The sequence below is a fragment of the Petromyzon marinus genome, chromosome 8 (genome assembly GCF_048934315.1).
Source record: "Petromyzon marinus isolate PM22_M1 ecotype Great Lakes invasive population chromosome 8, UKy_Petmar_22M1.pri1.0, whole genome shotgun sequence".
NCBI lineage: Eukaryota > Metazoa > Chordata > Hyperoartia > Petromyzontiformes > Petromyzontidae > Petromyzon > Petromyzon marinus.
In genome coordinates, this window is record NC_133674.1 from 11,036,160 (window position 1) to 11,045,853 (window position 9,694).

At 39.5% G+C, this 9,694-nt stretch overlaps 1 long non-coding RNA gene across 1 annotated transcript; it reads right to left on the minus strand.

The window, feature by feature from the left end:
* Positions 1–231: 231 nt before the first annotated feature.
* Positions 232–2,338, minus strand: LOC142924107 (uncharacterized). The gene is made up of 2 exons (XR_012941266.1): positions 1,574–2,338; positions 232–1,010 (listed from the first exon to the last, which is right to left on the minus strand). It is a non-coding gene; the product is annotated as an uncharacterized LOC142924107 (long non-coding RNA).
* Positions 2,339–9,694: the final 7,356 nt, after the last annotated feature.

Here is a 9,694-nt window from a genome sequence, read left to right on the forward strand (position 1 = left end):
CACTGGCCAGGTGGGGGAAGTATAGAGTTATCAGAACATCAGGTCCCAGGGTGTTTTACTTCTAAGCTATGGCTCGGTACAAATAAACTCATTTTTAATTCTGAACAATTTTTTACCTTGGTGTTTTGATCAAAACGACGAATTGCTCAGTTTCCTTTATCATTGTATACGCTTTGTTTCTTTCCTCTATTATTTAATGGCAACAAAAAACCATGAGATGTCAAAGCAGAATTGATCGTGAGAATAGGCTTTATTCTTCACACTGCTGTGATGAGAAGGGAAAAGGCAGTTGTTTTTACATTTAACAACCTTCTTTAAATTAATACAATTGAATATGGTAAAGAGTAGAGATTCCTGCAGTCACGAAATCTTCAAATCATGATTGAATAGGGTAAATTATTACGTTCAAAATGAAATACAATAGAGCCTTCAAATGCAACTATATTTAACGACGTGATCGAAAGCATTGAGACACCGGTATCCAGGGGAAAAGCGGTTTCATTTGATGAACAGAGAAAGTTTTAGTCAGAGGAAAAGAGGGAGGTCATGATGTTGGACTTCAACACAAAAAGAGAGTCAACAGTACGGATGGGTGAGGGAAGGAAGCTCCAGACCCTGGCTACATGAAATGAGAAGAAGCGAACTCCCACTGAATTAATATCGATAGGAGCCTTCAATAGAAGGCCTTTGTTGCTAGAGCAGAAGGTTCATTATGAGAAGTAGAGTGAAATAAGTGGGGAGAAGTAGGTGGGATTGAGTCCATAGAAAATGAATAGAAGTACAATCGTGCAGTTAATCTGGGATTGGATTGGGAGCCAGTACAGTGGTGTTGGTAAGGAGTTGGGAAGTAGCATATTAAATTCCACTTGATTTTCACAATGTGGAATTGGGGAGGGGGCATAGAGGAGAGCGTTGCAGTTGTCTGGTTAAGATAAAGTCACGAATGAGAGTCTCGGCGGATGTGGGAGATGTTGCATACATGGAGGTGTGAGGTCCTGCAGATGTGACATCTGTGGGATGAGAACGAGAGCTCGGGATCAATGACAACAGCAATATTTCAAGCACACTCGACCAGTTTAATGTCAGAGTTTAGTCCATGGAGAGTACAGTATTTCCGTGTTTTTTTGTTACAACATTTAGGCTGATAAAATTCGTGTGTAATTTAGTTTTTTTATTTTCACATGAACTTTCTCAATAGCACAAGATGACCAGTATTGACTGATATAAATGAATCTCAGCAAAATCTTCCCCTGTTATTTTCATATTTGTAATACCAATTACAGTAATACTATTATGTTATGTCTGCATACTCTGAGCATTTTACAGATTAACCACAATGGTGCTAATTGTGTCTTGAAACAATTTTATATTTTTTAACTATGGTCCCTACCTGAGAAGTGTGGCATTTCTATCGCGGGCTCAGAGCCACTCATAAGCTACTACCTACATCGTAATAAAATACACTTCTAAGATGTCTTACTTGAAATAATCTATTTTTATTTTAAGTGCAAAGAAACTAATTCTCAATTGGTGTCAGTCAATAGAGTGGCTTGGCAAGTGTGGCGCGCATCACCTTTTCGCTTGGAGGCTGCACGTGTCAGATGAAGGCGCAGCTTTTAACAGGTGACAAAGCAACTGGGTCAAAATAATAAATCCCGCATGACTGCACTCGTTCTCTTCCTGCACCTAAGCAACAGATAGGGGAAATGCAACAGATCTGTAAATAAAAATAATTCTTACCAAGACACTCCATGAGCAGTGGAAAATTGCACATGAGAGACGTGCATTCTGTGGCCTCTTGGGCTAGATCCAGTTCAACGTTTTCATGCCAATCAATCATCTCCCTTCTCTCGTTAAATTTCACACCAAAGGCGAATGTGTGCGAGTAGGTGGCAGGCGACTCATCGCAGACAATTCATCAGGGTGTGTCGTTCGTCAGCAGCGATGGGTTGTTCAACTTCTTCCAAGCAAAGGCTCAGCCCTGCTTCTAAGTTATCAGTCATCTAAAAAAATGTTGGTAAACATTTTCTCTTCACGGGGGTTGAGAGCTACATAGCAGATCGCATGATAGACAAAACCGATCATAGTGTTACTCATTCCCTTTCCTGTTTAATGTTTAAAGTTTATTTAACATTGACTGTCACACCCTCCAGGCCCATCTCAAACAAGGTCGCGCTACAGAGTTGCTGCCGAGTCAACGGGGAACAATTCTAACTTCGATTCGTCAGGGAATTTCCCAGTTGCTGAAACAGCATTTGACAGTGTGTTCGATAAGAATATAGCAGCATCGTTATTGTTGGATTGCTGGGTCTTGAGCCATTCAGCAGATGGCTCACTACTCATCTTTGGAAAAGAAACAAGATCAGTTAAGTGGCACATTAGCACAATTTTAGCGGACAGTTAATTTTGACATCAAGTAGTTCTTAAATTTATTATAAAGATATGTCTTTTGATTGACCAAGCAATGTAGCATGTGTCAAGCCCACAATATATTGAGTTGCTTAAATTACAATTGTGAAGTTGTTTCGGTAAGTAAAGATAACTTGAAAAATTCTGCAACCTCTGTTAGTGGAATTTTGGTCAAGTTATTATCCTGAATGGGGGCACATTGGCATTCATGTGGGATTTATTTCCCCCCCCCCTTATATTAAGGATGGTGATAGCATTTTCTTGGTTCTTTCGGTAAAGTCACGTAGAAGGGAAATAATGAAATAATAAAAATATAAAACAATAAAATTATCACGACGTTTCGACTGCAACACAAGCAATCGTTATCAGGTGTGAAAACCACAACAAGAAATTTTAAAATCAAAATTTGATGGTGATGGCCTTGTGCAGCTGGACGATAGAATACCTGCAAGTGGATTTTTTTGGTCCCCTGAGGATGTAAAGATAATTTAAATGTATTAAAAGCTGCATCTGCAATTTCGTGGCAATTGTTTGAATAGAAATATTTACAAAAGGGGGAATGGCTGCAATCAGTGCAGATGTTTGCGGTGATGGCAGAAGTGATAGCCAGGTGATCATTCAACTGCAGCAAAACATCATTAATGCCAAGAGGTTTATTTGGATGACAGGCAAGTAGGAATTAAGCACATGGCAGTAATAAGTGAGGGAACAGTTGACACAAACTTGAATGACAATTTGAATTTCCCAAAAATGTGTGCCGATTGCATGCCAAATATCTGAATAAAAATTAATTAAGGAACCAGGATTCATGTTGGTCATGTCTTAATATTCACTGTCTTTGGTACACGGCTCCTGAACAAGGTAGCATGTACTAGAGACAGTGCAGCAAATATGTTGGTGTAATTTGCTGCACATGAGGCATTCTATGAGTATGCTGGTTTCTGTCCACGTGCAGAAATCCAAAATAAAACTGCAATAATTAGCCAAAGCAGAATCTTCATATACATGAGCCTTGAGACTCAGTTTAGCTGAAACACCAACGCAGAAGCTCAGTGGGACTCAAATTTTATTATAAACGTTGAACCCTTTGTGAATAGAAGATTCTATAGTAATAGGTTTTACCCTTTTAACTGGCACAAAAACTGACACCTTTATTCAAGGGATCATGTTTGCAATAACCACAACACAAGCAGTCAAAATACAAACAAAAGAGACAACTCTGATAATAATATGCACTGTCCTTGAATTTGATTGGTCCACACCTGAGACGGCTTTTCTTAGAGCCTAGTCTCCACTGGTGTTGGACCAGAAGACGCCAAAAGGCATACAACTCAAAAACAGCACACTATCAGAGTATTGAGGGCTCGGGGTGAGCATTTACATTATGAGACCTCCTTTGCCAGTAACAAGATATAGTAATAGGTTTTACCCTTTTAACGGGCACAAAAACTGACACCTTTATTCAAGGCATCATGTTTGCAATAACCACAACACAAGCAGTCAAAATGCAAACAAAAGAGACAACTCTGATAATAATATGCACTGTCCTTGAATTTGATTGGTCCACACCCGAGACGGCTTTTCTTAGAGCCTAGTCTCCACTGGTGTTGGACCAGAAGACGCCAAAAGGCGTACAACTCAAAAACAGCGCACTATCAGAGTATTGAGGGCTTGGGGTGAGTGCTGTTTTTGAGTTGTACGCCTTTTGGCATCTTCTGGTCCAACACCAGTGGAGACTAGGCTCTAAGAAAAGCCGTCTCGGGTGTGGACCAATCAAATTCAAGGACAGTGCATATTATTATCAGAGTTGTCTCTTTTGTTTTCATTTTGACTGCTTGTGTTGTGGTTATTGCAAACATGATGCCTTGAATAAAGGTGTCAGTTTTTGTGCCAGTTAAAAGGGTAAAACCTATTACCATCTTGTTACTGGCAAAGGAGGTCTCATAATGAAAATAGAATATTCTGTTTTCATACTGCATCTCTGCCATGGTTTCAGGTGTTGAATTTGGAAATATCGTCCAATGAAACTTGGATTGTAGCATTTGATAAAAGCATGCAAAGCATATTGCATTGGGATGCACCCATAATGAACACAGACTGCCCCTAATGATGTTTTTTTTTACAATACTGTAATTAGAATGGGACATTAAATATTACATGTAATTCCTTCATTCTATGTTTTTCTTACCTGGTATATAGATAAGAAAGAAAGCGTATGACATCAGATGCAATATTTCCAGCTTAAAATGAAACATTTTATGAGACAACTTGCACAGATAAAAAAATTATGGTGTAAAATTTTGATTTAAAGCTTTCGTGACTGCAGGGATTCATATTCTTGGTTCTTTCGGTAAAGTCAAGTCGAAGGGAAACAATAAAATAAAATATAAAACAATAAAATTCTCACGACGTTTCGACTGCAACACAAGCAATCATCATCAGGTGTGAAAACCACAGCAGCTATGGTTGAAACACCAACGCACCTGATGATGATTGCTTGTGTTGCAGTCGAAACGTCGTGAGAATTTTATTGTTTTATATTTTTTATTATTTTGTTTCCCTTCTACGTGACTTCACCGAAAGAACCAAGAATATAAACTATGGTGTGTTTTGTTATTTGGAATGCTGTAAAATCTTGGGGCTAGGTGTGCCAATTAAACCTCATTTGACTGGAATTTAATCCAGTGTGATCATAAGTCAATCGTGGATTTATTTAAAAGTATAAACTAATGTTTCTAATGATGTCATGAATTATGTAGGACTACTAGCCATGAATTTTACATTCCCTGTATTGCCTCTATAGATCTGAGCTCAGTTTGTCGTAGCCCAGAGCAAGCAACTGACTCACATTCATGCTAGTGATGTGAAAAAAATACCTATTGATCCATTTTTTATAAACTTGCAAGTACTACCTTACTATGAATAGAACAAAGGCAAGAACGTATATACATATCAGAAAATCTCCTTGACTTGTGATTATAATGTTAAATTATGTATTCTATTAATTGTAGGGTGCCTTTTCAATGCATACTTGCACAATTATTTTAGGATTTATTCCTGGAAGTGTTGTTTGATATGGCAGCTAACATTTGTTGAATACATTTTCTGAAATGAAACCAATGATTTCGACAAAACGATGGGACATCCACACTGCAAAAATAATGGATTTTAGGAAACAATTGGCAGCTTAGCTCAATTACTGCTTGCCAATGCACAATCAGTGTAAGGCGCAGGAAGTGTAAAATGCACTGTCTGGTTAAATTATTCATGGCATGGAATAGACAGAGAAAAACATAGTTATTAATGTCTGCCATTAACGCAGCCAAATGCTCCTCATGTTAAACTTTTGTTCAAAACTGTTGCTCAGTAGGGGGAGCTCAGCACCCCAAATGATTTCATTAGCATAATGATTCTCAAGCTTAAGCCAACTTGAAAACGCATTTGTATGGCACACGGGGTAGCAGCCTGCGCTTCATCCATCCTTGTCGCAGTGGTGAGACTTGTTTTTCCATTGTGAGAACCAATGGAGATGTTAGGTCTGATAGATTCTTTAAAATCTCAGTTGCTCTTGAGTTATCTTAACATTTTCTCACGCAGGTTTTTCATTTACGTGTAAGTGCACGTCTTTGGTTATGGTTGGTGGAAAGAGAAATTGCCTTCTCACTCATTCTCATGTGATAAAACGATGAAATATTGTTTATTTAACAGGTAAGGCCCACTGAGCTATGTAGCTCTTTTTTGGAAGCGACCTGGCCACAAATGAGAGATCAACGAAGTGGCTTATCATATGGAAACTTATAGCAGCTAAATACTCAAAATGCACGTTTCTAATTGTGGAGGGAAAAACCAGAGGACCCGGAGAAAAAGCCACACAACCACCATGTTGGTCATGGTTGTTGTTTGAGCATACTTCACCATACTGGTCAATGTTTGTTGGTGAAGCGTGCAGTTCAGGGTCAGTTCAGACATCACTCAACACTGATGTTTTCCGTGGCTGGGAGTCAAACTCGAGTCGCCAGATTCATAGGGCAGTGCACTAACCTCTGCACCACCACTCCACACCGTTTTAATACTTTACAACCAAGGTTGAAAGCATTAATGCTGCATCGGCTCTTTCCGCCTGTCTGTGACACAGGGGGACATGGACTCTCGTGAAGATGATCCAATATGAATTAAATTTAAGTATAAAGTTGTGTTGCTATTATATATTTACCCGATAGACATCCAGCAAAAATAATGAAAGGGCTTACCAAAACTTGGAGGTGAAAATCAGTGCTAAAAGGATGCAGGACTCTTTTCTGAAAGGATTCATCACTGCTATTTGAGTGGTAGATATTCTGCCGAAATAGGTTTGCTGTTACACAAGCTATGTAGACAAAAAAACCCATTAAAGTAACAGAAAACAAAGAAAATAAATTAATGTACATTAAATTACAGTACTTATGTTAATCAGTGAATAGAATATTGATTATAAAATAAGATCCGCTGATTAGACAATAGCAAATCTTTACATTCACACTCACATTATTAGTACTCAAACCATGCTTCCTGTTTCTCACACTGGACTGACCAACTTGCTGAAGTATGGTCAAACAACCTCCATGACCAACATAGCATAGAGCGGCCTCTATCCAGGGCTGTAAAGTATTATTTTCAGTATAACAAACCGTTTTAGGAACTTTAAATCTTGTTTTAATAATGGCAGGGTGCCTCAGAGTGCTTTACATCAGATCTCATTTCAAACATTTGAAAGGGCACCCCCAGTGGCAGCTGTCTCTGTTTGGCAAAAGGTGACACAGCGATTAGCAAATGGGCATTAGCCTGCCGGTGGGGGGCAATGATTGCTATGTATAATCCCAATAGAGTAATCTGCAGGTAATTTTCAAATTTGGCAAAGTTAAATCTTGACACCGGCACACAATGGCCTTCTCAAGCGAATGATGTCAAGGGATCTTTAATGTTCACCGTGAAGCAGATGGTGCGTAGTACTATGGTTATTACACGCACATATGTTACTGCAGTGTTGTCAAACAATTCCACTTTGCATTGGCGAGGGCCAATATCTCCTTAGTATGACCACTGTTAGAAGATGCCAAGTTAAGCCAAATCAGTGGCAGCTGAGGACGGAAAATATAGGGGGATGAAAAACTATTTAGAGGCACCACCCCACCTCCCCCATGGCATTTCCAAAGGTGCTTCCTATTTGCACCCCTTTTGGTATTTCATTTGTAAGAGCCTGCAAGTGAAAATTCATCCTAGGGCCCTATTGTTCAACCTAATACCAGCACAAAGTCAAGTGAAGGTGTCTCCCTGATAAAATAAGCAATGAGACGGAGCTTTTCTCCGTTGGTGGCTGAGAACTAATGGTGGAAATTCCACTTTCCAAAGGTGGGGTGCCAGTGATTATCATTAACCCCCCCCCCCCCGCATCATTTCACCCTGATAGGCACGCAGTGATAACGCCACCTCACTCGATTTAAGACCGGAAACAGGAAGACCACAATTCTGGGAAATCGACTGATGAAGCTGGATGTCACCAGTAAAATGTCATAAGCGATTTAACCAAAAAACCTTTATTATGAATAATATTGGTTACTAAAGCCTACGTGTTAAATTAAACCAAGTGTCTCGTATGAATGGTACACTTTGTGGCATGTCAGTTTCAACTTAGATGCACAGCAGAATGCTTTTGAATCCTCATTGATCCAGTGCCCAGCTTTGATGCCGATGCTTACGCAGTTTTTCTAATAGTTTGTTTTCATCTCAGAAATATCACCCACACCCATCCTAATTCGGACATCATAGCTACAGAGACTATTTTTAAAGGAATTTGCCTGTCTAATAATTGACTGTGTCAAGGCCATAGCTGCAGCAATTCCATTAAAGTATCATGTTGCACCTTAGTACATGGAATACAATGAAAGGACTGCTAGCACAAATGTAATATTGCTAAATATACAAGTGCTATTGAAAAGCAATTATTTCTTAAAGTTACAACCCAGAATGAATATGCAGTAAATGCCTTAGCAAACCCATCTGGCTAGAATAAAAATATTGGCAGAGTTGTTTTAAAAAACAAGAGGTCTTTCTTACAAGGTGGTTTGAGTACTCTGTGCAAGTCACACCTTTACCTGTTTTCACAATTCTAGCCAGCAGTAATAAACTAGATAGATCACAGCTGATGATGATAATAACGCTCACGATAAAATTGCATCCCAGTCTTGCACAAACAAGCTTTCATGAATATTCCATATGCCAAATGCTCCATTGAGGCATTTGGCAGGAAGTTTACATCGCCGAAAACCTGTTATAAACTTCCTTTGCAAATGTGGAAAAAGGTTGGAGGTGCTAAACGTGCACATAAACGTGTGCGGAATGGGGGCCCCATGCCCACACGAGACATGCTTCCAGATCGTGACTGAAGCGATTCCATAAATATACGGAAACTTTCCACAATGTTGCTCTCTCCGCCCTAACTCCACCACTTTGGATCACTCCACAAACTTTGCCATGGGTCGGGGCAGATTGGTCGTGATTTTGCACGCAATTGACCGCACAGAAATTTCAAATTAGCAATTGTTTAAATTGTATTTCTGCCATTCTTTTGCCACTTTGTAGAAGAAGGTCTGCTCAAGTAGTTACGTGAGTCAGGTCCCATATCTTTACCTCACACGTTAGATTCACCGAGTGAAGTATTTTTTTTTGCATGGCCATTGGTGACTAGGTTGAAACCATCAACCTCACCACACACGAATACCTGGTTTTATCTCAGTTGGGAGCCTGGGATTTGAACCCAAGCTCTCGGCAGTAATGGCTCAGTGTTCTGATTCGGGCATTGCATTAGCCCCTTGAGCCAGCCACCTCAAGACAGTGCTATTATTGATGAGACGAGCAATGTAAGGGCAAAGTGGATTCCAACAGCAGAGTGCAAAGTATATCCAGGAGTGTAAGGGCATAAGAGGTCACAATAGAAGGCATGGGGCCAAACAACATAAAACCATGAACATAAGGGTCACAATCTTATGCCCTCGTCTCTGGGCAAATAGAAGCCAATGTTATTCCAGTGAAACTCAATAGTTTTTGTCAGTTGTTTTCATTATTCCTGTGAAGCACCTTGAGATGTTATTTTCATGCGGTAGGTAGTGCTGTATATAAACGCCAATTTGTGACCATTGTCATTGTTGCTTGTCATTTACAATACAAACAGTATGTGTTGACATTTTTCTGAAATGGATCAAAAGTGACTGCACATTGAGAGGCTACAAAGCCATATGCCACCATTAAT